Here is a 27,632-nt window from a genome sequence, read left to right as displayed (position 1 = left end):
TTGTTTATTTTTTAACCGATCAAACAAAGATAAGGGTAAGGAGAATAACGGAACTGGTATGCGAAAAGTCTGTTTTCATGTGCAAAGCTGCATTTGTTTGCACCACTTAGATGTCTTATTTTTTCCAACAGTATTATTTTTTTTTTATTACAATTTACCTCGCCTCCAATGTATTAACCCGCTAGAAGGTAGGTATACAAAACAGTGGTGATTTTCATCGACACTTTATTTCAATTTATTATATGACCTATATGGTGAACATCCACTCCGTATGGTGATTCTCTTCCTACTGGCGATCAGCGTCATTGCCATCCGGAAGTTGAACATCGATCTTTTCTGTGTGTGACCGACAGTCTTTCTCTCGTACCGGTTCCCGCAGGTACCATTTAAAAAATAATTGCTTTGCATTGCCTAGACGTTATTATTATTAAAATATAGCTTAGAAATAGTATTAGCCGAATCTATGTACATAATATCAAATAATAAATTAAAAAAATTACTTTATAATAGAATATTTGCACTTCGTGCCTCAAGATATGACTTATGCAATAAACAGTTTTCATTTTTTTTATTTATTTTGTAAATTTTTATTTTCTACTACGTATTATTCCTATGAAATATTAATTTTCTTTTGGAAAATTTATGCTTTAAAATACAGTAGTTAAATTAATATTTTCTTTTGTTTTGCTGTAATTATTTATGTAAATATGTAAATTCATTTCTTGGATCAGAATGAACTTCGGCCGAAAATCGTCTTCAGAGTGCAAAACCAATGTATGGCCGTTACGCATCTTGTTATTCTAATGTCTTTGGTTAGTAGAAATTTGTGAATTACTGGCGGCTCCGTGACCCGACATACTCCCCCCTTTGGAAGCGTGGAGTTGCAGACTCAGCTTATTCACTGCCCGCTTCGTCAATCCTGTTGGTGTCCTCATCACAGCAACTCTACTCCATCTTTTCATAATGCCGGATTCGGTTGTAACTGCTGATGCTGCGCTCACATAGGGCTTGCTGCCCGCTGGTCCGCAGCTTTTCGCACATCTCAGTGCCACTGACTGCGTCGTCATATGCATCTTCCGCTAGCAGTGCGGACTGCTCCTCGTATTGCCGGCATGTTGGTCCTCCTATTCTGCTGGACTGTTCCCGAGGAGCTAATTCCGACTTTCAGCGATATATGCTCCAGTCTACCGTTTTTTTTTTCGGGGCGCAACTGGCACCCTTTCCCTAACCTTGGCCACAATAAAGGATTTGGAATTGCGCCAGCGTGATGGAGGGTGGAGCCATGTCGACCAAGTTACGATAGCCTCCAGCGAATTTGGAAATGCACCGTGTAACGAAATAAATTGATTGTCGGCAAGGGAACTTGTATTTGCGGGTGCACGCTTCAGAGTCCGGATCTAGCTAATGGCGTTGGGTGTGGTGGTCTTGCTTGTACAGATACATTTTCGCTACAGACATTAATGATTAATATCAAGAATTGAGCATGCTTGCATCAACCTAATAGAGGATCTAGTATACAAAATCGGAGGAAACAAATTAATATTTTCGGAAGGAGACAGTTCTAGAAGAGGAGGAAAAGCTTTGTTGCCTGCGAAACACCAGTGTAATCGTAATCGTGTTCGCGGATTGCCCTACCCTACCTATGACCACTTTCCGTAAGAGCATGACTCCAGTGGCCCCTTTGGTACCCTATGTCCGGAGAAACATCAGCCGAATTCAGTATTTCAGTTTTTGGAAATTCATTTTTTTTTTGTATTCATGGTGGTGACTAATAATTAATAACAATATTTATAACTGATAATAAGTACATTATAAATTTAATAAGTATATAAATAAGTACAAGCTAAAGTAAGTTGAGGAAATATATGGCAAAGGGTTTTTGTTTTTGTCGTGAATTAAAAAAAAAAAATTTATAAAAGTTATTCAAGAAGGTTATAATTAAATTGATGAAAAGGGCACAGGCTGCTAAATATGTTTTAGAGAAGGAACAAATTATTTATTTAAATTCTCTATATATTCTTGTTTCATGAATTATTATTTTTTTTAAATCAGTTTCTTTAATCGAAAAAAGGAAAAATAAAAACTGTTAGAGAGTGGGTTGAGAGTAAATTCGGTTATATTTTTAGATCTGTCCGCTTAATTGTCTACTTCCGCAACAACAATAGGGACCAATAAATTGTTCGTAGTGTATTCATCCGGTTTATTCATTTTCTTTTAAATCATATGGAAAGCAAAGTTCCAAAATAAATAGAAAAAATTTTAAATGAGAATTTCTTAGAAAAATAATTAGATTAGGATAGCTTATATAATATAAGAAATATTGAATACTAAAAGGACTAATTGTAAAAAACTTATTGTACTGTATATTTTAAAATTATAACTTCTCCTTTTTTAATATTTCCGATGTAGGGTTAGGTCAGACAGAGTTCAAGCCTTTTTTTATATATATATTTCAGATTTTTATTTGTTCACTTTATCAAGAACTTCTCACTGTGTATTTTTTCCTATCCCAATGAACGTCGAGATTTCAGGAACCATAGCTATAAGGTTAAGATTAAACAGCGCAAGTTTCTTGACCGATATTACCACGCCCACTATAACTGCCACAAACCGCATAAAACTGCCACGCCCACATATTTGAAAATTTTTTTGGATACTTTTTTATAATTTTATTAGTCTTGTAAATTTCTAACGATTTGCTAAATAACTTTTTGCTACGCCAACTCTAAATATATATCGATATCCCAGAAAAATTATGAAATTTCGCGTTCGCACTCACACTAGCTGAGTAACGGGTATCTGAAAATCGGAAAAGTCGACTATAGCATTCTCTCTTGTTATTCCTATATAATGTCATAGTGATTTGAACCTTTTTTTGTAAAAATAATTCTTTATTTATTTATTTCCTCATGTAGCTACGACCACTCCACCGCCCCAAACAACCCAATAATGTCTAGGCCAAAATTTTAAGAAAGGCTTAAAGTACTTAATATTATTGTATGCCTTGCCAATTTCCAAATCGTCAAAAAAAAAAAAATTGATTTGCCACGCCCACACTAACATCCAGAAAAAAGCTCTCGCGCTCTCACCTTCACCTTTGGCTTAGCATTCGGCTCTTCGCTCTGCAATTACGAGGTCCCTTTTTATTCTTCGCTCTCGTTAAGTTACATATAGCATCGATCAAGTAATAACGGTCAAAGGTGACCTCCAGGCCGAGAGCAACAAGGGACCGACAGCCGCGAAAGTGCTTAGTGGGATTGGGAAGTTCGGAGATTGCGTTACGTAAGCTGAGCAATTGCCCGAAGCTTAACGCGTCTAGGACGTCCAGGACGATGAGAGAGGGGGACAACGGAAACGAGGCCGCCGAGCAATCCCATCAAGGTACGTTAGTTTCAAGTTGATAAAAGGCTAAGGTGGAACGTTCGACTTTTACTAGGCGTCTTGCAGAAGGGACTACGGCGTAAAGCGGGTGATATCACGAAGCGCTTGTGAAAACCGAACATGCGTCTGGAGGGACCAGCCGGGACAGAGCAAGGGTCAGCAGTTCGTACGGCATTCGGCATTCGCTTTGAGAGCCCAGCGCCTCTTTACCCTAGTCTGTGAAAATGTGAAATCTCGACTGGCAAGCGGTGGAGAATTCCACAACTGACAAATCATTCAAAGTGTAACACGAGATAAATAAAAATCACCGAAACGAGAAATACAAAATGACGCAAATTAAGGAACTGCGAGCAGGGGTAAAAGGTATCTGATATTCTCATTGTTTATATATATTTACTGCAAAGGTATACGGTACGCTTCAGTTGCCGATGGATTTATATGGATGATGGATGAATATCCTTTACATTAAATAACAAAATGAGATATATTGATTATTTCAATATATGTTTTGTTTATTTTATAGCTTTTAAGGAAAATGACTCTGACCATTAAACCATGAACTGAAGTGAACCGGTTCTAGATACTATGTAGACAAATGATTGCTTGCTGGCGATAAAGATAAAACGTTCTGACCATTTCGAGTAATGTGGCCAAGCTTGGCAGCTTCATTTTTAGTTTTTTTAAGTTTTTTTTTAGTTTCAATAGCCTCAGACTGGTATATAGCAGACGCTGCTTGAGACTTTTGTTTCAATATTAAAGCTTGTGTTTGCCTTTCAGTGGCTATCCTTTGTTGATTTAACACATTTTCCTTTGCAGGCTCTAGTTGTTTCTGCGCAATAAAAACATTAGCAGAGGCCAGCTTAGCTTAACACTTCACTGGTTGTGGGGCCAAGTCCAAGCGAAAGACTGTTGCTCCAACCTTGGTCCCAAAGCTGATGACTAAGATCTCTTGCAGTGCTTATCTCCTCCAGGGCGATTTCCCCCTTTGGTAACGTTATCGATCTGAAATCACACCGGACATTAACAGTGAATGCCATTATTGCCATCAATTGGACGACACCACAGCGATAATTTCTTATAGACATTTTAAAATAAGGAAACAAGAGAAAATCGATAACTACTGAACTTTTTGTCAAAACTATTATACTATTAATACGAAAAATTTCGTTTATACTAAATTGGCTGTAACTATCAAACACACCGGTCACTTCGTAAACCAATTTGAAAATAAATTTACGATCAAAAAATCTCTGCAACTATGGTGCCGTCGATCAAAAGCTAGGAAAGATTTATGCTTGAGGGGTTTTAATGTTTATGTCTTATTAATTTGAATAACTTCTTTATTCAACTGTGGGTATATGGACTTTTAAAGTGTATTGGCTTAATTTCATTATATTGTGGCCCTGCATTGATTTGTGGAACATTTCGCAATCTGTTTTAATTTGTTTTTACTTTAACTATTTGTGTCTTAAAGATTTATTTTCAAATGCAAATGTGTTTCGGCTGTTTTATTACAAAAGGCTTTGAGAGATGCATTGACCAGTGATTAAAAATGTTTGATATAATATGGTATGTTTGCTGATGAGTTCTCCAAATGAAATATATTATTTTCATTATTTATTAAATGTTCATAGTTATCGTTTATGCCATAATATAAAATTAAATAACATAACATCATTTATCTTGGTATCTCATAATTCGTTTTTTTTGTGTTTCTTAAAATTCTTAAAATTTTTTTTTGTTTTTTCTCTTTTTATTTACAATCTGTCTTAAAAAGTATGACAATAAGTAAATTTTATAATTAATCTTAAATTAACAGAGGCAGTAGTTATCCATTAATCCCTACTACATACTCTATGCATAACATGTTTTCATACTTAATACCTGTCAGGGAGATCTAGCACGTGAAATCTTTTAAGTCTTCTGACGTTGTTATTATTATTTGCCAAACTTAAGGCTAAGTTATTTTCATGTGTTCTTAGTCTGTCTATATATTTTTTACTATGTTTTGCTATTTCTTCTTTAACATAATTGATTCCTAAGTCTTTATGGATACTTGCATTTGAAATATAAAATGGAGCATTAACAATTTGTCTTAATATTTTTGATTGGTAGCGTTGTAGAATCTCAATATTTGGCAGTACCCCTGAGCTGTATGCCATAAGTCCACACGGGCTTTAGTATAGCTTTGTATAAACGGACTTTATTTTCCAGAGTGGTTGCAGATTTTCTTTCAAGCAACTAGGTCATCTTCAAACTTTTTAAATTTAGTTGCTGGCGCTTTGCTTTTATGTGGTTTTTCCACTTTAGTCTGCGATCGAGGTGCAAGCCAAGGTACTTTATGCAATTACTTTGTGGGATTGCTGATTCAATAAATGACACTTCTGGGCAGTCACCTCTTCTTATTGCAAACGTTATTTGCGCAGGTTTCAGGGCGTTGACTTTAATTTTCCAAAGAAGAAACCAGCTTTCAATAAGGTGTAGCTCTGCTTGCAGGAGTTGTGAGGCTTCCTCTTTAGATGAGCTGGTAGCTAATTTAGCTGTATCATCCGCGTATGTTGCCACAGTGCAGGTATTTGTTACCGGCATATCGGCCGTGTACAGGGTGTATAAGACAGGTCCTAAGACGCTTCCTTCCTCCTGCTTTTATAAAATGCAAGTGCGAGTATTCATTTTTTTGTTGCACATAAAAGTGTGTATTGGTTAGGTATGACTTTAATAATAAAAAATATGGTGCAGGTAACCACTTTTTGATTTTATTATAATCCTTCATGCCAGACTCGATCAAACGCTTGTTGAACGTCAAGAAATGTTGCAGTGCAGTATTTTTTGCTCTCAAATGCTGACAAAATTTCATTTATAATTCTGTGACATTGCTTAGGGGTTCCGTGGCACCTTCTGAATCCAAACTGGTGTTCGGGTATGAAAGCGAATTCGTCCAAGATTGGCAACATTCTCTTTAAAACTATTTTTTCAAATACTTTAGAAAATATTGACAACAAACAAATGGGACGGTATGAAGTCACTTCATTTTCTGCCTTGTTTGGTTTAAGGATCATTATAATTTCTGCAGATTTCCATTGGCTTGGGAAGTGGTCAACTCTTAACATCGCATTAAATATAAACGTAAGAAACCGTGTACACTTTGGTGGTAGATTTTTCAAGGTTATGCCATCTATTTTGTCCGAACCTGGAGCCTTTTTACTATTCAGCCATTTAATTTCTGATGGAACTTCATTAGTACTGATTTTACGAATGGGTAAGCTAATTTGGCAGGGTTACACGAGAAAGTTATCTACTTCCCTTTCTGTTTGCGGGTTATCAATATCATTTGGCTGAAATACAGAGTGCAGTTGTTGAGCAAATGCTTTGGCTTGTTCATCATCAGATCTACACCATTCGCCATTACAGTTTCGGACTACTGTGTTTCTATTTGCAGGTCGCTTAAGATATTTGGTTGCTCTCCATAAATGATGTTCGTGGTTACAAGAATGTGGATCTAGATTTCTGAGATATTCAGCGAGAGATTCATTTCTTAAAGTTGACAGTAGTTTTTTGAGATCAGATGCAGTCTTGTTATACGATCTTTTATCGGCAGGGTACGCAAATTTCTCTTGTGTTGTATTTGCTGTCAGATTTCAACTGAGAGATAGAGCTGATTTGATTGTGAGTTTTTGGCTGGAAGCTTCGTACATATATAGCTTGCTTTATGGATCTTGTTTGTGAGTAGCTCCACAGCATGGTCTATCTTCTCTCCTGATTTTAGCGAGATATCCAGGCTGATAGCTGTTTCTAGCATTTGCTTTTAAAAGCATTGATATCGGAATTTGCAGAAATTACTTTGTATGGTTTTGTCAATATATGAGCTACTGTACTGTATGTCACTATTATTGGAGAATGGTCTGAGCTTAGATCAAAACTTTCCATTATTCGCATGTGTGATTGTGAGATTCCAAAGTATACTACGAAGTCTATTAAGTCTGGTATCTTTCTACTATCAGAAGGCCAGTATGTAGGCTTGCCGGTTGAAAGTGTTCTTATGCTGTTGTTTACTATGCATTTGTACAGTTCACTTCCCTTCGGATTTGTCAATCTGGAGCCCCACCAAGGGTGCTTAGCATTGAAGTCGCCTCCTACTATAAACTGTGGTCCAAGTTTTTGAAAAAAGTTCTTAAAATCTGCTTCTTTGAGAGCAAATCTTGGGGGAAGATAAATTGCTTACAGATACGTCCGCATGCATACATTTGATCTTGACCGTGGCTGCCTGCATATCATTTTCTCTAATGCTGTCCATAATTTGAAATTTTAGGCCTTGTTTAATTAAAATAGCTGCGCCACCATGAGCTCTGCCCGAAGGGTGGTCAGCTATAATTATATCATATCCAACAACCTTGATATATGATTTGCTGGAGAAGTGTGTCTCGGAAATTAACATAATAATAATAATTTTAATAATTTTTAATAATAATTTTAATAATTTTAATAATAATAATTTTATATAGATCGATATTTCATTTACATGGTTGGAAAGCCCATTGGCATTCCATATTCCTAGGTTAAGATTTACTTGCATAATTAACATTATCATGTTAAGTAAATTATTAGTAAGTTCAGACTGTTTTTCTAATAGTTGCTCTATTCTCTCCAGTGATGTGTTTGTTTTGCTATTTCCTGCAGCAACTTTGGCATAAGATTGATAGTCGTTACTTTGTTGGGTATATGTTGGTTTTTTAGGCGGAGCAAACGATTGCTCGATTCCTAAATCATTTTTACTCTGTTATCTATTGCTATTCAGGGATTTTTTTGATTTTTTTGACAAGAGTTCCCGATAAATTCTACATCCTTTGTAGCTGGCGGCATGTTCTTCGTAGCAGTTGGCACATTTTGCTGGTTGCTCTGTATTTTTCGGGCAGATGTTGCTTGGGTGTCGAGAAGAGCATTTTACACAGCGGTACGTTTTGGCACAATATGATTTAGTATGTCCGAATTCCTGGCAGCGATAGCATTGAAAAATTTTATTGGTTTTGCGGGGTGGCTCTATATTGACAATAGTGTTACATATGTGTTTTATATTATATATGTCGAAGAGTCATCAGGATGCCCTTCTTCCTCTTCACTACTCTTGTTATGGTTCGCGCGACGTTTTCTGGCGCTTGAGCGAGGCATGTCTGTTATGAGTAACGATCGAAAACTGACTGACTGATCTCTCCTTCACAAAATTAGAATTATGCGTAGTTCTTGACTTTACATGCAATACCAACACAATTATGACAGTTGTTCTAGTCCGCATACACCAATACCTATGCACACCGCATTTTTCTGTATGCTTCTCGTTTTCGTACAGACATCTACTTCCCCCCCGCTCCTACCCGCGACCAGACTACGTTCGGCAGAAACTCTAACGGTTGTCTGCCGCGCATCAGAAAAATAAAAAGAGGCGTCTGCATGGCGCGTGCCAAGCAGAAACACGAAATTTCGTTTCATTTAAATGATCTGCGACATATATGTCTCGGTTTTTATTGTTAGGCTCAATATCTACATAGAACATGTTCAGTGGCGTTTTGGTCGCACGACTTTTAATATTACTTATGTTTCTAACAACATGACCTTTTGACTCTACATCACTTTTAATTTCATCTAAATTTGTAGAAAAATGCAAATTCTTAATAACAACTCTAAATGCTCTGTCTTCCTTAAGCTGGTATGTGTGGTACTTCACACAATCATTCTTAAGTGTTTTAACTAATTTTCTGAATTCTTCAATACTTTTAAACCTTAGTCTTACATGTCCATTACGTTGAGTCTTATAATAGTAAAGTTCCCTTTTAATTTTAGAATTAAGATAGGCTAGCATTTCACTTATATCATTGACGTCAGACAGAATGATAGGTGGGGGCTTAGCAGAATCAGTTCCGCTGTCTTCAATTACCATTTCGAGATCTTCGTTTTTGTTGTCGTTGTTTCCTGTGTTGTCGGGCAATCCGTCGCTTAAGAGAGCGAATTTATTTGCGCTGGTGCTTGATGAATTGTCAAGGGAATTCTTTTTTCTTTGAACTTCGGGAGAGGCTTGGTCTCTTTTTTGGCTTTGATTTTACTCTCTGCCATATCAGAGCAGTTAGGTCTTCGTCGCTGTCGCTCATGTTGACAGCAAAGAGAGTCAACAGTTACTTGGTGCTTATCAGCAACCACAAACTTATTGATGTATTTTATGATTGTAACACAAGAAATAATTGAATGTGAAGCAGAAGCTTCCACACAAACTAGGCACGTCTAAACTCAAAGAGTGTTCGATCGCGACTGTGTTTCTTTAAATGAATAAAAATATTTTTAGTTCGGCTGCTTAAACAAGCTAAAGTTTTGATTGATATTAATAATAATTTTAGGGTACTCTTCATGTTTCAATATTTTAGGATTAAATATTTATATTCATGTTAATTATACATTTTTTTGAAAATCTGCTTGCAATAAATGACTCTTGTCAGTGAAACTGATCAAGTGGTGAGTTTTGATTCGGAACAGAACTATGTTTCGCTTGAGCGGAATCAGTGCTGCCTCCAGAATGATCTGGATCCTGAAGCAATTTAACGGTTTATCAGAAGTTTCGACCGTGTAGGTCAGGGACAGATCTCTGTGAATAGTAGCAGCGTCTGATTGGGGTTCGTTTTGTAAGGCACTCAGATTCTGCCTAGAGAGGGCATCTGCCCCGAAATTTTCTTTGCCAGGTTTCTAAAAAAATTTGGCATTATCCTGGTCTATATAAGATTTCAAACTCTTTATCTTGGCATTCGTGTTCTTATCGGTAACAGCGAATGTGAGAGGTAAATATATTGATTTCCCTGGAGCCACACAGGAAGTTCTGCAACTTACATAAGGCCCTCGGCCCTTGCTCGGGATGTTTAAGGGTTTTTTTTTTTTTTTTCAATATTTGAACGATGATGTTTTTATTATTTGATCAACGCACTGTTACCCATGCGGCAACTTAATTTGATCTGCTTAAATTATTTTATTTTACAATATGTCTTGGTTACTTAAGACTAACAGATTTTTAATCCTAAAAATGATAGGGAGAATTATAATAGTTGATATAACATAATAATTATTATTTATTTGATTATTCTAATGAATTTTTAAAACTAAGACTTTCTAGGTCAAAACCAGGTCAGGGAGGTCATGAGGGTGGTGTCGCTTGAGTCTTCTTTTGACTCTAGTCCGAGGGTCAGCATTGACCACAGCTGCAGTTCCTAGCTTCCTTGCTAGGCTGTTGGGGTGTACATTAAGCCTTTCCATATATTTTTGGGCGATGTTCTGGAGCTTGTCTCCTATTTTGGGCACCTTGAGGTCGCGTTCGATGTCTCTTGTTCTCATATACCAAGGAGCCCCCGAAATTCTTCTTAAGGTCTTCGCCTGTAAGATCCGGATCTTATTAAGGTGACTCTTCGCAGCAATGCCGTATACCTGCAGGCCGTAGAACAGGCAGGGGGCCAATATGGACTTGTATATATTGACCTTGCAGCCAAGCGACAGTTTGTTGCGTGGTGCAATGAGCCAAGACATTTGAGCAACCTTGGTCCTGAACGCTTGCTGAATATTTGTGATGTGCCTGCTGAAGGTGAGCTTCCTATCGAGGGTAATACCAAGGTATTTATAAGCCTGATGGTGTCTGATCAGTCTCCCATTCAGACTGACACCCGGACAGCTACCTGTTCGGTTGGAGAACGTCACATTGGCACACTTCTCAGCGTTGATGCGCACATTCCAGTTCTCAGCCCATTGCTGGAATGCATCCAGGTATTCCTGTAGACCAGAAGTGGCAGTCAGGATACTTTTACTTTTCGTGAGCACAGCAGTATCGTCAGCGTAGGTGGCTATGAGCACATCTTCTTCGTCTACCTCTGTGACTGGTGTGTGAGTAGGCATGTCCGAAGCAAAAACTGAGTATAGGGTTGGGCCAAGAACGCTTCCTTGAGGAACTCCAGCTGCAATTGGCTTGATTGACGATTTGTACCCATCAACAGAGACGTGGAATGTGCGTTCTTCCAGGAAACTTTTAACAACCAAATATAGCTGCGGCGGGAACAGCCTCTTCGCTTTGTACAGGAGCCCAGGGTGCCAGACTCTGTCAAATGCCTGTTGAATATCAAGAAAGGCACCTACTGCATACTCCTTGTTTTCCATAGCTTCCAGAGCAAAGTTCACTACTCTATGTAGTTGTTCAGGAGTACCGTGCTGCAACCGGAAGCCAAACTGAAATTTGGGAATCGCTTTGGTAACATCCTTGCAAGTGAGCAGCCTGTTTAGGATCAGCCTCTCCATAATTTTACCCAGAGATGGGAGTAAGCTGATGGGCCTGTACGAGTCAACGTCTGTCGGTGTTTTTCCAGTCTTATGGATCATAATTATGCTCGCCGATTTCCAAGCTTTCGGAAAGTAGCCAACATCAAGAACGCTGTTGAATATTAAGGCAAGGAACTGCAATGCTTGATCTGGGAGAAGTCTAATGGTTCTATTATCAAGAAGATCTTCTCCAGGAGCTTTCTTAAGTGACAGCTTGGCTATTAAATTCTTCACTTCTTCCAGTGTGACAGCACTCGGAGGCAGGCTCATTTGAAAGGGCGATTCCAAATATTCTTCAACCTGACGACAGAGACTTTCCGGTGCATAGTTATAGGGTGTAAAACGTTGCTCAAGGTTGTTAGCGAACACTTCAGTTTTTTCCAAGCTAGTGCGACACCAGCCACCAGACGGATTTTTGATTGCTGATTTTGGGGTGGGCTGAGCTTTGAACCGTTTCGTGATACGCCACAGTGAGTAATTTGTGCTCGCGTCAGTACCCAAGTTATCCAAGAAGGTATCTATTTGGGCCTGCTTTCTTCGAGCAAGGGCCTTATGCAGGCAGTTGGCCAGTCTACTGTGGATCTGTTGCATGCGGGGATCACCTGTTCTAGCATATTCTTTTCGAACTCTTCGTTTAAGCCTGAGCAGTGCCAATATTCTGGGAGGAAGTTGAAGTGGTCTGGAGGCCTCTACTTCATGCCGATTTCTCGGTGCAGCAAGCTGAGCAGCCTCACTTAGTTTGCTCATGAAAAGGCTTGTGGCATTATCAATGTCCACCGCCTCCAGAATTTGCATATTTACCTCACTCAGCTGTTCAAGATGAGTTTTGAATATGTTTATGTCAGCATTATGGGCAAGTAGTCGTACGCGTTGTGGTTTCTTTAACGGCGTAGCGTGCAATTCAGCCAGAATAGGAAGATGGTCCGACGAGAGTTCCTGGAGAGTTTGTACATCTAGCCTGCCCATACCGTACCCACAGGTTATAAAAAAATCAAGGGCTGATGGTGTTAACAAAGGGTTGTAAGAGTAGAAAGTGGGTTCGCCCGTAGCCAGAACTTGGTATTGCCCATGTGCAATGACTTCTTGCAACATTTTACCTCTAGGACAGGATCTTGGGTTCCCCCACCATGCATGTTTGGCATTGTAATCACCACCAGCAATAAATTTGTTGCCTAACGCAGCAAACATGGATTTGAAGTCATCTACTATCCATCTTTCTGCTGGAGGTAGATATACAGCAGCTACAGTGACGGTCCCAACCGATGTTTGCAGGTGCACGCTCGCTATCTGCCTGTCATTAGTAGAGATAGGTGTCAGAGGGCTGTGACAAAGTCTAGATTTTATGATGACTGCAGAGCCACCTCTACTGTTACCACTGGGGTGGTGGGCGTGATACATAAGATACCCTGGGAGATAGATGCGCTGACCAACTCGCATGTGTGTTTCCGTGGTAAGCATTACGTCTATATCGTGCTCGCTGAGGAATATCCGAAGCTCCTCAGAGCCCCTTGTTAATCCGCGAGCGTTCCACAATCCGATTTTTAAGGTTGGTTGGGTCATTTAGGAATACGTGTAATTAGAACCTGAACCAGTTCTCTGAAAGCTTTATTAGCCTCTACAGTTTCTTGTATAAGCTTAAATAGTTGGTCTATTCTCGTATTGATGGCCCGAATGGAGTTGTCTAACGCCATAAATTTATTGTTAAGGCTGTTGTCCGACGTTGGTATAACTTCAGCCTGCACAGTAGCACGAGCCCTAGATTGAGTCGTGTTGCGTCGAGCAATATCAGCATAAGAGATGTTGGTTCTTAATGCCTCAGCTGGTATGTAACCGCTTGAAGAACGTTGTGGAGGTTTGAGTGTGGCAATATTATTAGTCATCGGTAGCCTGGACCTTGGTTTTAGCTTCTTGGCTTTCTCTGCTCTGACAGGGCAGCTTTTGTCTGTCGAGACATGATCACCACCACAATTTATACACAGACATACGTCACTTATGCACAAAGCGGACCCGGTCATATGGGGACCACTACATTTACCACAAATAGGATCCTGGGCGCAATAGTTCTTAGAGTGTCCAAAAATTTGGCATCTTTGACATTGTAGCAGTTCTTTTCTACGTGTAGCGCGCTCAACAGTGACTCTGTATCTGCCAAGTCGAGTTATCTTAAGAGACTCTTTAACATTCGGGCCTTGTTTAAGATTGATATAAAACAAATTTTGTCTAGTTTTGAAGTTTTTTGTAGCTTCATTATCATCTTCGTTTACCTGAATGTTCTTCCAGTCAGTCTTCCTGGGGCAATAGATATTAAGGACCTCATAGCCGTGATCACTAAATGCTTGTTCTATCTGCGAACTAGGAACATTAGCATGAATTCCTTTAAGCACTACTCTGTAGGGTTTTTCTTCTTTAAGTTGGTGATGCCAGAATTGACAATTTAACTTATTTAGTTCTTTTACAGCGGTGCGGAAAGCGTCAGAGTTGGCTGTATAGATTCTGGATACACCAAATCTAGAGGTGCGGATGTAGTAGTTTGAGGAGCCAATACTCAGATTAAGAGCCCGTTCCAAGGTGACCGGATCACTTACACTTGGTACGCATATGGCTGGGGGTTTGCTATATTTAGCGGATTGTCCATCACCATCTCGGGCAGCAGAGTCTTCAATGTCAGAATCAGCATCCGACACGTCTTGCTCCATATTCTCCGCTTCAGCAGACAAAAGCGCGAAGCGATTGTTATTTAATGCTGCTGCAGTGGAGGTAGAGGCCTCCTCATAGAGTGGCATAGTGGCCTGCCTTTTAGTTTTACGGCTTGGAGAAGGGGTGAGGATAGACACCCCTGTTTCCTGTTGACAGACACCCCCTTCGTTTCCTGTTGACAGTACGATCATGTGCTTGAAAGGGGCATTTCGCTTTAGATGGCTTATTGGGCAGTGATGACAGAGGTGTCGGCAGTCCATTGTCATAAGGCGTAGTTGGGCAAATGCTAGTGGTCACGGTTGTGCAATCGGTGTATGTAGGAGTACAGATCATGTTGGCCTGTACGTTAGAAATAGTGCAGGTAACACTTGCATTGGTGTTGCTGCTGATTGTCACCATTAAGCTGGAGACCGTAGATTGAGTTGGCATACCTTCCAGGTTAGGGGAGACATCTGCACAGCTGGCGCGGAGTTGGGAGCGTAATTCTCCTGGCTCAACACCTGCTACTTTCCTCATTTCCTCAAATTTATCGCACCCATTGCTAGGTCGCGATTGAGCAAATGAATTCTCCATTATATCAATTGTCTTTATACTTATGCCGTATAATGCAATTGATATTTACTAAACACGATAAGATTTACCGGTTTACTTGTAAGGTAAATTGTAACAACCTCCCGCTTGCGCAGCGCGCAGGGCGAGGGGCAAAAACAACACAGCTTAGAACTTGCCTTGTGCGGCTGCCACGTGGTGAGGGGCCCAATGGGCAGAGAATGCAAATTTTTCACACCTTATCCACCGTTCTTTGTTGATGTCCACATGCCGACTCTGCAAGGCAGAGTCCAAATTTTAGAATGTGTGCTGTTTTGCACAGCTACGAATGTAGGTTTGCGAATTAAATTTAAAGTGAAATTCACAGACAAAAACTATAAAACCGATGTTTAAGGGTACGAGATATCATGGTGATCGCCCTCCCTCTTGAAACAGGACTGCACCGATGCCACTTGCCGACGCATCTGTGGTGAGGTCAAAGGGCTTTTTGAAGTCGGGGTACTTGAGTATAACATCCTCGGATGTTACAATGTTACGCAGGCTTTGAAATGCGTTGCGATGAGACTCATTAAACTCAACACGAATCTTTTTATGTGTCTACTCACCGAACCATTTTCCCCTTTCAGGATATCTATAATCGGACGGGCTATGGCGGCAAAGTCTTTGATAAAGACTCTGTAGTAGCTGGCTAAGCCAAGAAAAGATCTAACTTTGTAGACGCTATCTTGTTCAGGGTATTCTTGAATGCCTTTCAGCTTCTCCGGATCGGATTTGGTTCCGTCCTTGCTTACTATAAAGCCGAGGTATTCTAAACTTTCTTCAAAGAATCTAGTCTTTTCCTGGATTACTCTCATATTGACATCGATAAGGCATTTCAGCACAGTATCGATGTGGTGGACGTGGACGAATTCGTTCTCTGAGAAAACTATTACGTCATCTACATAGACATAACAAATCTTCCCAGTTTGTTCTCTTAGTACATCGTCTAAGGATCTTTGAAAAATGCTGCAGGCATTTCGCAAGCAGAACGGCAGACGACAAAATTCGTGTTTGCCGCCATTTACCGAGAATGACGTCTTCTCGCGGTCATGCCAGGTATATTTGGTGATACCCTAACTTAAGATCAAGTGTAGTGAAGAATTTCGACTTGCCCAGATTCGCTAGAATCATGGGAATGCTAGGCATGCGGTAACGGTCTGGTATAGTCCGCTCATTGAGCTTCCTGAAATCTAGGAAGTCAGTGCCCTTTTTGTCAACAACCCACGTCGGGCTGTTATAGGGTGACCTTGATGGCCTGATTGCCATCCTTTTGCAATTGTTTGACTTCGTTCGTAGTATTACATCAATGGCAGGTCAGCTTGCCTGACCATCTCTAATCCCTGTCTCAGTAGGCGTAGGTATGTCATGTCCGAGTACGTGCAGCCAAAATGGCATCGAAATTCAACACATATTGCGCCTCGAATCGTATCGTAGGATAGCTACAGCTTGGTAGTGAGCACTGCTGCCGTGATAGGGCTTGAATAGGTCGTAAGCGTGCAAGGCCGATTGCCTCCAGGCCACATACTCATCTTGGGTACCACAGAACTCTGGTACGGACTTGATTATGTCTAGTGGTAAGTCACACCTAACCTCAGGATTCACAGTAACATATTCGTACGTGATGATCTACGCTGTTTCCATCTGCATACTTTGTACCCGAGCAGCTAGGGAGTTTATTTGTGTTTGAAACTGGGACTGCTATAGTGCAAATGCCTGTCAGACGGAATTTTGGACAATAGCTTGGATCTGAGCAGGATCCATGATGCTGTTTATGGAGGACTAGCTAACGGCTGATCTACTATCGGGTTTGCTCGTTCCTCCTCCCAACTGTTCACACTCTCGTATTCAACTTTTATGTCTCTATATGTACCCGCCAAACTCATTGATTGGTTGACACAACACAAAAGTATACTTTCCCCGAGCACAAGCGATCGGCTTATTAAATATTGTAAACTAGAAAAAGCTAGCTATAATTAGCCGGCGTGCCCAAATGGTCTGAATTAATAAAAAAGAAGGACACAAAGGCGCTCCACGATTTCCCCGTATGCCTTAATAATTAAATTAATAAAAAAAAAAAAATTTCGCAGAGCACAAGCGATCGGCTTATTAAATATGGCAGGAAAAAGTATGCAATATAATAAGTCTTTATTGGGTATGCAACGAAAATTGATTTCATCAAGGTATGAAATGTTTATATATAGGCTAGGCAATAAAAAGTATGCAATTTTTATTTTATAGGCTAGGCAATAAAAAGTATGCAATTTTTATTTTATCGGCTAGGCAATAAAAAGTATGCAATATAGATTTCCTTAAAAGGGAACGAATTTTGTCAAACTGAATTTCTTATCTGGAATGTAAATGGTATTTCAGGTAAAGCCAGAGAAGTCGAGCTCTTCGCACGGCATTGACATTCTTCTCCTAAACGAGATCAGACTCAACAGAGGGAACACAGTTAAGATATATGGGTATAGCTTTTATCCCGCATACAAACCTTCAAGCCATAATCACGGAATGGGAGGAGCAGCAGTACTGGTGAGAAGCTCTCTTCGTCATTTCCCGCAAAGAGTTATTGAAACGAGAACTATTCAGATGTCTTCAGTCAAGGTCTCCACCGGGCTAGGAGATATGGAATTTAGCGCGATTTACTGTCCACCAACAAATAGAATTGAGGAAAGGCACTTCAGTGACTTACTTGTCTCTTGTGGACAAAGGTATTTCGTTGGTGGGGACTGGGGTGATACGTACAATTCACCCAGAGGTCGAGAACTAGCAGAAGCCATTTCAGCCAGAGGTGCTTATATCCTTGCAACAGGTTTACCAACTAAATACCCACATGTACCCAGTCACAGACCTACCTGCATTGATTTTGCTGTGTACCATGGGATAAACTTAGACAGAACTAGTATTTCTGAAAATTGGGATTTAGACTCCGATCATGTAGCCCTTGTGGCTACTCTACAAACAGAAGGTGCCTATGTTAGACCATGCTCTCGGTTAATAAACAGCCGAACTGATCTCCTTGTTTTCAGACAACATCTGGAAAACTCTCTCCAATTAAATACGGTTCTGAGCTCTAAGGAAGACATCGAGAACGCAGTAGACAATCTAACGCAAAATATATATAGAGCCGCTTCTGCTTCTACGCCGTCTGAGCCCGAGATACGCCCCAGAAGTTATGGTATTGTTCTAACAAGAGAGGCCAGAGAACTTATCAGAACTAAGAGACGCCTTCGAAGAAGAGCAATTCGAACTCAGGATCCATGGGACAGAATCTTGTGGAACCGAGCAGCAAAGCAACTCAAAGTCATCTTAAGGGAACTCAGAAGTGATTTCTTTGAGCAAAAATTATCCTCCATGGACTACACCGTTGATGCAAACTATTCGCTGTGGAAGTGCACAAAAGTGCTTAAGCGACAACCACTTCGATGGGTACCCGTACGCTGTCCAGGTGGGGAATTTGCAAAAACTGAAGTGGAACAGGCTAATGCATTCGGCTGCTACCTAGAGGATCGCTTCACTCCTTACGACTTCGCCACGACAGAACAAATAAGAGAGACTCACCAGTACCTACAAATGCCATTGCAGATGTCTTGGCCTATTAAGCCAATAAGGATAGAAGAAATCCTTGAAATAATTAAATTACTGCCGAAGCATAAAGCTCCAGGAATTGACAGGATTTGTCATGCCACGCTAAAGGTTTTACCTATAAAAGCGATAATATATATAGCACTTATCTTTAATGCTATTTTAAGGATCCAAGTGTTCCCAAGACAGTGGAAAATGGCTGCTATTTTGATGATCCACAAGCCTGGAAAGGTGGAAGATGATCCTGAGTCGTATCGGCCTATAAGCCTCTTACCCTCACTTTCTAAATTATGGGAGAGACTTATTGCCAATCGGATAAACGACATTATAAGACAAGGCAATATCTTGCCGGATCATCAATTTGGATTTCGAAAGGGACACGGAACTATTGAACAGGTCCACAGACTGGTGAAACACATACTACAGGCTTTTGACGACTGCGAGTACTCCAACGCCGTCTTTATAGATATGCAACAAGCCTTCGACAAAGTATGGCATGTTGGATTATTATGCAAGATAAAGACCCTTCTACCTGCGCCCTACTTCTGTATTTTAAAGTCATATCTAGAAGAAAGACAATTTAAAATCACGGTGAGAAATAGCTACTCCTCTATATACCCAATGAGAGCTGGAGTCCGTCAGGGCAGTGTTGCTGATATCCCTTGCCCGAGTTTCGAACACATGGCAACACCGAACAGGACTCTTATTGCAACCTATGCAGATGACATCGCAGTTGTATATAACTCTAGGGACAGCAGAGAGGCAGCTAACGGACTACAAGAATATATTAATGCTCTGGCAGCCTGGTGTAAACGGTGGAACCTAAAAATAAACCCACTGAAAACAACAAACCCGTGCTTCACGTTAAAAACGCTTATCCCGAACACCCCTCCAATTCGGCTAGAAGGAGTTACTCTGAATCAGCCCCTGCAAGCAACATATCTAGGTATCACCCTGGATAAACGGCTCACCTTTGGGCCGCATCTAAAAAACACAGTAAAAAAATGTGGCCACAGATCACAACAGCTGAGATGGCTCATGAATAGAAGGAGCACTCTTTCGATGAGGTGCAAAAGAGCTGTGTATGCGCACTATATCGTACCGATATGGTTACACGGGATCCAGATTTGGGGAATTGCAGCCAAATCGAATTATAATCGTATCCAGGTGATGCAAAATCGCGCATTACGACAAATAACAAACTGCCCCTGGTATGTACGTAACTCTACACTCCATAAAGACCTCAATATTCACACAGTTGAGTCACAAATTGGGAGACATACAAGTCGATATAGTGACAGATTACCTAGCCATAGCAGTCTTCTTGCAAGACGTCTCATCCCCGCTCGACCTCTGAGAAGACTTAAACGGCAAGGCTTCGCCAAGACAATTGGGCAGCAGTAAAAACTCTTCATTTATGTTCCTACTCCACTTAATTTATTTTATAGTGTTTGGTAATTGATAAGAATATTTCTCCACACTGTGATTATTAAATATTAATAAAAAAAAAAAAAAAAAAACAACAATGAATTCTGTTTTTTTTTGTTTTTTTTTTTTTCTTTTGCTAGAGACATTTGATGGGATGTCGTGGAAAAAACTTGTCAAACTTATATTTTATGTACTTTAACTACTCTGTCAACTAGACTATTGTTCGTGGTGAAGTTAAATAGATTTCCTATTTGGTGGTCCAGAGGTCTTACGTCTTCTGCAGAGGTACGCCTTGACACCTGTTAGGTAGATTATGTTGGAGAGCAATATGTATAATTAGCAATATATGTATAGCAATATGTTTGTAATTAAGAACAAAGATATTTACGGCTATGCTTCAGAGTCGAGCTGTGATTTATTGAGCAGCTTTGCAAGAACTGAAGTACAGACAATATTCTTTTCTTAGCTTACCCTACGCGACAATGCATCGCGAGATAAAGGCATGAGCGGCAAGATGACTCAGCATTACTTGCGGATGTCATGATTAGTTATATACCATAGAGCACCTGTGATTGTTCTTAGCGTCATAGACTGGGTTCTCTGCAATATTTAAATGTTAGAGTGTTAACTTGTACATGTAATCATTATATTTGTATATGTCGTATGCTCGTCTTCCGTTAGAGCGTAGCGCGTTTCGATGTTTTCGCAGGAGTTATCGGTTCCAACCGGCACGCAGACCCTCCAACTAAGCCACCCCGGTTTACCCTAGTAGGAGTACCAAATAACCAAAATATAAACAACGAATTTTATTAGGCCGCACAACGACCGTTCAGCGAACGGCCGTTGCCACCAAAAGAAATGTTTACATGACATTTTGACAGGAAACCCCTACTCCTCCTCCTAATAGGAGTTCGGCTCAGAAAAGAATTTTTTATTTATTTTTTGTAGAAGCGTGCGTTTATTTATTTAAGATCAAGAGTAGGCAACACAGCACTTCGGAATTTCCCATAAATTCACCCACTCAAGAGACTGCGACGCAGCACTTATGGATTAACATTTACACTTGTAGTATTTAAAACACTATGTATTTCCTATTTACTTCTCTCGGCAGAGGTATAATTGTGACCAGAGCTAGAATATAGAATCAGATCAGTTTTTGTGACCGAACAAGCCACACGTCTTCTTACTTAAATCGGAACTTGGATTTTCGGGCATTTACAGAAAACTTTAAAATTTAACCACGGCTTAAGGAACTCCGCATTCCTTAATCATAACTCATGCGATAACTCAAGCATACTGATCTGCTCGTTTTTCTAACTGCCCCGCAATTACCACAAACCACACTCGGCGACAACGTCGCGACGCATCGTCGTGCAGCTAGGCATCGTTTTCGCAACGCTCCAACAGTAACGGCGAAGAAACACAACCACAATGCAAGGACGCAAAACATAAAATGATGAAATAATTCGATTTTATGCTAAATATTTACACTATAAGAAATCAGCAATCTTAATACTCCTACATATATATTAGCGAAACGTTCAGTCATATCACTATTAAATATTTTATTAATAGTTTTTTAAATAAAGTTGGTCATTTAATAAGTTAATTGGTTGTTTGGTGATTTGTTCGCAATTCTTCTTCTTCTTATCTTCTATACATTAAAAGCACGTCACGTGATATAGCGCAGCAGAGACGTGAACCAAATAGGTCAGTCACTCTTAGAATTTATCTTGAATAACAATCTAGAAATCCTAAATGTCGGCAATGCTCCGACATTTGTTACTAGGGTAAGATCTGAGGTTCTGACACCTCCGACGGAAACGCCTAAGAGGTAGAAGGTAGAGAAGAGCAGGCCTCTGACTGCTCCCTTCTATGGCCCAAGTACCTCATGAGCTGCAAAGGCAACTGAGGTACGCAAGCCATCATATGCGACCGTAACTGGGGCCATTAAGGTTGCGGTCGTACCAGAGGGGTACCACAAAGTCGTCCTCAGCAGTGAGAACCTCTCACAGCTCGAGGACGCACTACTGGAGGAAATAGTCCTAGTTTGGAGGAATCCACTTCAGGGTGGGCCACCTGATAGTGGACTGCCGCAACGCAACCACTGGTGAGTGGCTGCAATCAGCAGTCCCCAGCCTCAGTAAGTGGAGCGGTGTCTCCCTGGAGGTAAGGATGGGCGACGACCTGCCATCGTCACACAACATCACCATCTTCTACCCCAGGACAGGGGACAAAACAACAAAGTGGATCATAGAATTGAAGTCTCATATCAAGAAAGAATGAGGGTGGTGGCTCGCTCCTCAGCCTTGGCATTGATGACAACTCATGCGCCAAGATTATCTTTAGTGACCACAAGCTGAGCTTCAGGTTTGGAGACATCTCAGTTTGTGGTCTAAAGAAGGCCAAAGCGATCAAATCCGGCACAAGACAGGTCGAGACTCCTCGAAATCCACCAGTCTCCGCGGAGAAGGATAAGCCCAATAAGCTCTCCGAATCCAGCGACGATCTGGCGGATGATGAGGATCTTGATGCGACCATCATCGAGATGGGGGATCAGACCACGTTATCCTCTCAGGAGCTAGGCATGGAACTAGACCTGCTGAGTAAGGATGAAGCGATACCGGTGGATGGTGATCTGGGTATCTCCAGATCAGCAACGCCGACGATGGAGCCGATCATCTAATGGTCGGAAGTACAGGGATAGCTCAGGTGAACATCCATCGCGCCAAAGCGGCCTCGGCTGTGCTGGCAAGGATGTTCACCAAACAACATCTTGGGCTAGCCCTGGTACAGGAACCCTGGTATAACCAGGGAATAAAAGGACTGTACGTGAAGAACGCCAAGGTAATTTGGGATCAACGGTTCTTTAGACCTAGAGCCTGTATCCTGGCATGTAGAAGTATTAATTATTATATACTTACAGAATTTCTCACGCGGGACTGTGTACCGATCGTGGTAGAAGATGTGGGAGCAACCAAGAGGACTTTGGTGGCATCGGTATACTTTGCCGGTGACGAGGCGTGCCCACCGCCCGAAATCACTGCACTGGCAGAATACTGCAAGAGGACACACTCACCCATCATCATCGGATGTGATGCAAATGCACATTACGTGATATGGGGCAGCAGCGACGTAAATCAAAGAGGTGAGCCACTCTTAGAATAACACACTCTTGAATAACAATCTAGAAATCCTAAATGTCGGCAATGTTCCGACATTTGTTACCAGGGTAAGATTTGAGGTTCTGAACATTACAGACTTATTCGTTTTAACATAGGGCTAAATCTAGAATGTAGCGAGCGTAGGCGCAATCCCAGGAATACGAACTGGGAAGGGTTCATTGCCTCCTTACTGCGGAATCCAGCTTCCGCGTGCTACTAATTGGGCCACATCAAAATCAATAGTAACAACGGAGAGATTATGATGGGCAATTGGTACATTCCAGCCCTACAAATCTCCTGGTCCAGATGGCATACAGCCAATCCTGCTACAACGAGCGCTAAATCAGCTCGCAGTACCGATCCGGAAAATACTGATCAGCAGCCTAGCTTTAGGACACATACCTACTGCCTGGAGTATAGCAAAAGTGGTCTTCATTCCAAAAGCTGGAAAGAAAGACATCACTCAGCACTCTGATTGTAGAGCATCCGCTCCAACGGACGCAGCATGCCTACAGGGCGGGCAGATCAACTGATACTGCCCAATATCACCTGAAAAGCCTTATTGAGGATTCACTTACTCATAAGGAAGTGGCGTTATGTGCCTTTTTAGACATTTTTAGACATGTGCCTTTTCGACAATACCTCCCATGAGGCTGTCAACGCATCCCTGGCAAGAAGAGGACTAGATGCAACAACATCTAGGCGACCCATGGCCACTATAGGACAGTCGTCCGCAGTATCTACCACAAGGGGTTGCCCCCAAGGGGTGTCCTCTCGCCACGATTTGCTGGACAGACTGACCGGCAGAGGTACACTTTGCCAAGTCTATGCTGACGATATTGTCATTATAGCCAGAGGTAAATATGAGGAAACACTCTACGATATTATTCAACTGGGCCTCAATATGTCCAGCGAATGGTGCAAGGAAGTAGGCCTGAGCCTAAATCCAACAAAACTGTTATTGTTCCTTTCACAAATAGGTACAAGCTACAGAGAATGAAGGCAATAACCCTGTAAGAATGTCGCATAGAGGGATAACCATCGACTCCAATCTTTGCTTCAAAACTCATGTCGGTAACACAATTGATAAGTGCACCAGAGCACTTTTCACGTGTAGGAAAATTGCTGCAAAGTCGTGGGGAACCTCACCACGCATAATAAGATGGCTGTACCTCATGGTAGTCAGACCCATTCTAACCTATGGGGTAATAGCCTGGGGTGATAGAGCACGCCTTAGCACCACTAAGGTGAAACTTTATAAGCTGCAAAGAATGGCCTGCATATGCATGACAGGAGCAATGCGTTCCTGTGCCCCACTGCACCCTTAGAAGTACTATTGTAGGTAACGCCGCTTCATATCGTCATTGAAATGAAGTGGAAAGCCACCCTAAAAAAATTGAGGGAGGAGGAAATGACTGCAACCTCACAAGAAAGGATGCTGAAAGCCTAAAAAGGTATATCCCTGATGCAACCAAGGGATGAGATGCCAGCTGAGCACAGGTTCGCTCAGAACTTCAGCACTCATCTCAGTAATAAAAACAGTTGGACAACCCTGGGGAAAGTACACCATATGAAACCACAAACAATAAAGTTCCCTCACCGACGAGGGAAGTAGGCTGGGGGTTGTAGGCCGCAGGTTAAAATACCACGAATCAATGGGCAGATACACCAGCATTTTTCAAGCTGAAGTCTGTGCTATTGGACGCTCGGGTCGTGGCAAGGACATTCCTATACTATCTGATAGTCAAGCAGCCATAAACGAGCTCAGCAAAGCTAAGATAACATCTAAGCTAGTAAATGAAGTGAGGACAGCCCTAGACAAACTGGGAGCTGTCAACAAACTCACAATAAGGTGGGTCCCGGGACACAACAACATCCAGGGAAATGAGCTAGCGGACAACCTAGCCAGGAAAGGGGCAGAGAACCCTCTAATTGGTCCCGAACCATTCTGTGATGTTGGTCACCACAGAGTACTGGGCTTACTTAAGTCAATAGAGGAAGAAAAACGTCTGTCCTTCTGGGAACACCTACCAGGACTTAGACAGTCTAAGATTCTCCTTCGTGAATATAACCATAAAAGATTCAAGACACACGGGAAAAACACCGTGCGCATTTTGACTGGCCTTCTTACGGGGATTGCCGACTTCACAGCCATTTGCACAAGATTGGCATTGCAGACAGTGAACTCTGTCGCTTCTGCTGCATGTAGGAGAAGAGCTCTGCACATATTATATGTGACTGCACGGCGCTTTCCATCAGGAGGAACAGACTCCTAGGAATGTATGTAGTCCCACGGTAAACAATTGCAGCTCTGAACCCCAATAAAATTCTGGCTTTTATACAGTGCATTGGACTTCAGAGAGATCTTTGAGTCATGAAGTAGTACAATAGTACAATAGATCCTACTGGTTCGCAGTACACATAGAAACCCACTTAATAATAATAATATTGCTGGTTTTACCTCCTTCTATCGATGTGTCAAATTAATTGATGGATAAAGCGTAGTTAGGCGACTAGAAATGCACAATATCAAAAAAATATGGAAAATGGGAGAAATCTACTATGTTCTGGATTTTGAGATGACGGGTCTGTTGATTTAAGATTATTTTCCGCCGCTGCCATCGATGTCGTCGTCTTAATAAATTTTTTATTGTTTTGTACCTTATCGATCGACCGCTGCTCGCCCATATAGATTTTTTAAACCACGTGGTTTCGGAGAAGGTAAAAATTTATCTTTTCCGTTCATACAGATTTGTTTTCTTTTTGTGACCATGCTCCCGCACAGATCACTTTCCAAAAGCTATCGTGGACATCTATGAAAAACACTTTACCAAAACTTCTTGCATCGCAGCAGTCCAAAAGTATAAGGACTTGTTTAAGATTATTTCTGAGGAATGCAATCGGTTCTTCGCGGCATAACCTAAAAGTAATTCGATTCTTGAAAATCACATTGAGGTCATCTTGTTGGCAGAACATCACCAAATATTAATTTCAAATACAAAACCCATCAGCCAGATGGTAAAGTCCACGGTTGAAAAAATATTTTTATTAGAATCAAACACCTAAGTTTTGCTCCTGTAAGCATTCCCCGAAATGCTTGTCCCTTAAAGACTTTTGGATTTATTTCGAGACAAGAATCGAGAATATTGTAAGTCTTCGTCGGCCTAGGTGATGACGGCCTAATGACAATTATTCTAATATAAAGTCATTTTCGAAATTTATTTTGTGATGTACTTAGATTTGGCTATTACTATTTCTAAGCTTTATTTAAATAATAATAACGTTAAGGCAATGTAAAACAAGAATTTTTCGCATGGTGCCAATTGATAAAAAAAATAATATAGATTTAAAGTCAACGAACTTCTAAGATGAAGGTCATATTTTGTCAAATTTACAATTTACTGCTATCACTGTATGCGTAGAAAAGAGCTGTTTGCTGTAGCGCTCTCCGCTCTTTCTCTCTCGAACAAAAACTCGAGAGAGCCTGGAACCACCTCTAGAGCCACGGCCAAAAAATCGCGTGCCTAAAAATCGTATGGCGTTACGCATCTTGTTATTCTAGTGTCTTTGGTTAGGGTCATCCCTGGCCCCAGGCTGACCAAGTTGCGGAAATGGGTTTTTAGCCCGTCCCGCTTGGCCGGCTTGGACCACATTCGAGTGACTCGGTGTGGCTGCCCGATACTTCCCTCCCGCAACTGGGCATGCTTGTGCCGTTCGCGCACTCTGTTAAGGAGCATTTTTTGGTCCTCAAATTGTCTTGCGACATTTCCCGCAGTCAAGGCCTGAGGTATTTTAAAGTTATTTGGTCTATTGTTCATAGTACCCACGAGTTGCAGAGATCCGCAGTACCCGGGTAAGGCTAACTAGACCGGGCGGACGCCACTTGCCCGGACACTCCGTTATCGACTGGGCTAGTTCCTACACGGGCCCCCAGCCTGGCAGACTTTCGGCACGGGTCGAATGACACCTTCGTCCGCCCCGGAGGTGTGGAAATTTTTGAGAGTTACCAGCTCCAGCCCAACTACGATTAGCCAGCACCCTTAGCAGAGACATGACCTAACTAAGAGCCTGTTTCCATTGTTTTACCACGCTAACACCCAGAAAAGAGCTCCCCTCTCTTGCGCTCTCTCTAATATTCTCGCACCTTTACCTTTGGCTTAGCATTTTGCTGTTCGTTTTGCAATTAAGAAGCCCCTCTTTATCCTTTGCTATCGTTGTATAGTATAGCATCCTTTGCATTCGTTGTACATATAGCATCGTTAGAAAATCACTACATAAAATTCGCCTTATTATTCTTACATATTATTTAAGTATCTTCCTTGAATATAATAATAATAAAAAAAAAATATATAATAATATAATTCAAATCAGGATGCATTTCTCAAATCCTTTTGTAATAAATTAGCCGAAACAATACAACAAAACAAATACAAATGTATTTAAAAATAAATAAAT

The 27,632-nt window shown here is 41.0% G+C and overlaps 1 pseudogene; it reads right to left on the bottom strand.

The window, feature by feature from the left end:
* Window positions 1–3,907: 3,907 nt before the first annotated feature.
* Window positions 3,908–4,466, bottom strand: LOC116801599 (annotated as a pseudogene).
* Between the last annotated feature and the right edge of the window lie 23,166 nt (window positions 4,467–27,632).

The sequence above is a fragment of the Drosophila sechellia genome, chromosome 3R (genome assembly GCF_004382195.2).
Source record: "Drosophila sechellia strain sech25 chromosome 3R, ASM438219v1, whole genome shotgun sequence".
NCBI lineage: Eukaryota > Metazoa > Arthropoda > Insecta > Diptera > Drosophilidae > Drosophila > Drosophila sechellia.
Note: the sequence above shows the minus strand (reverse complement) of the source record. Positions and strands in the feature narration are given on the sequence as shown.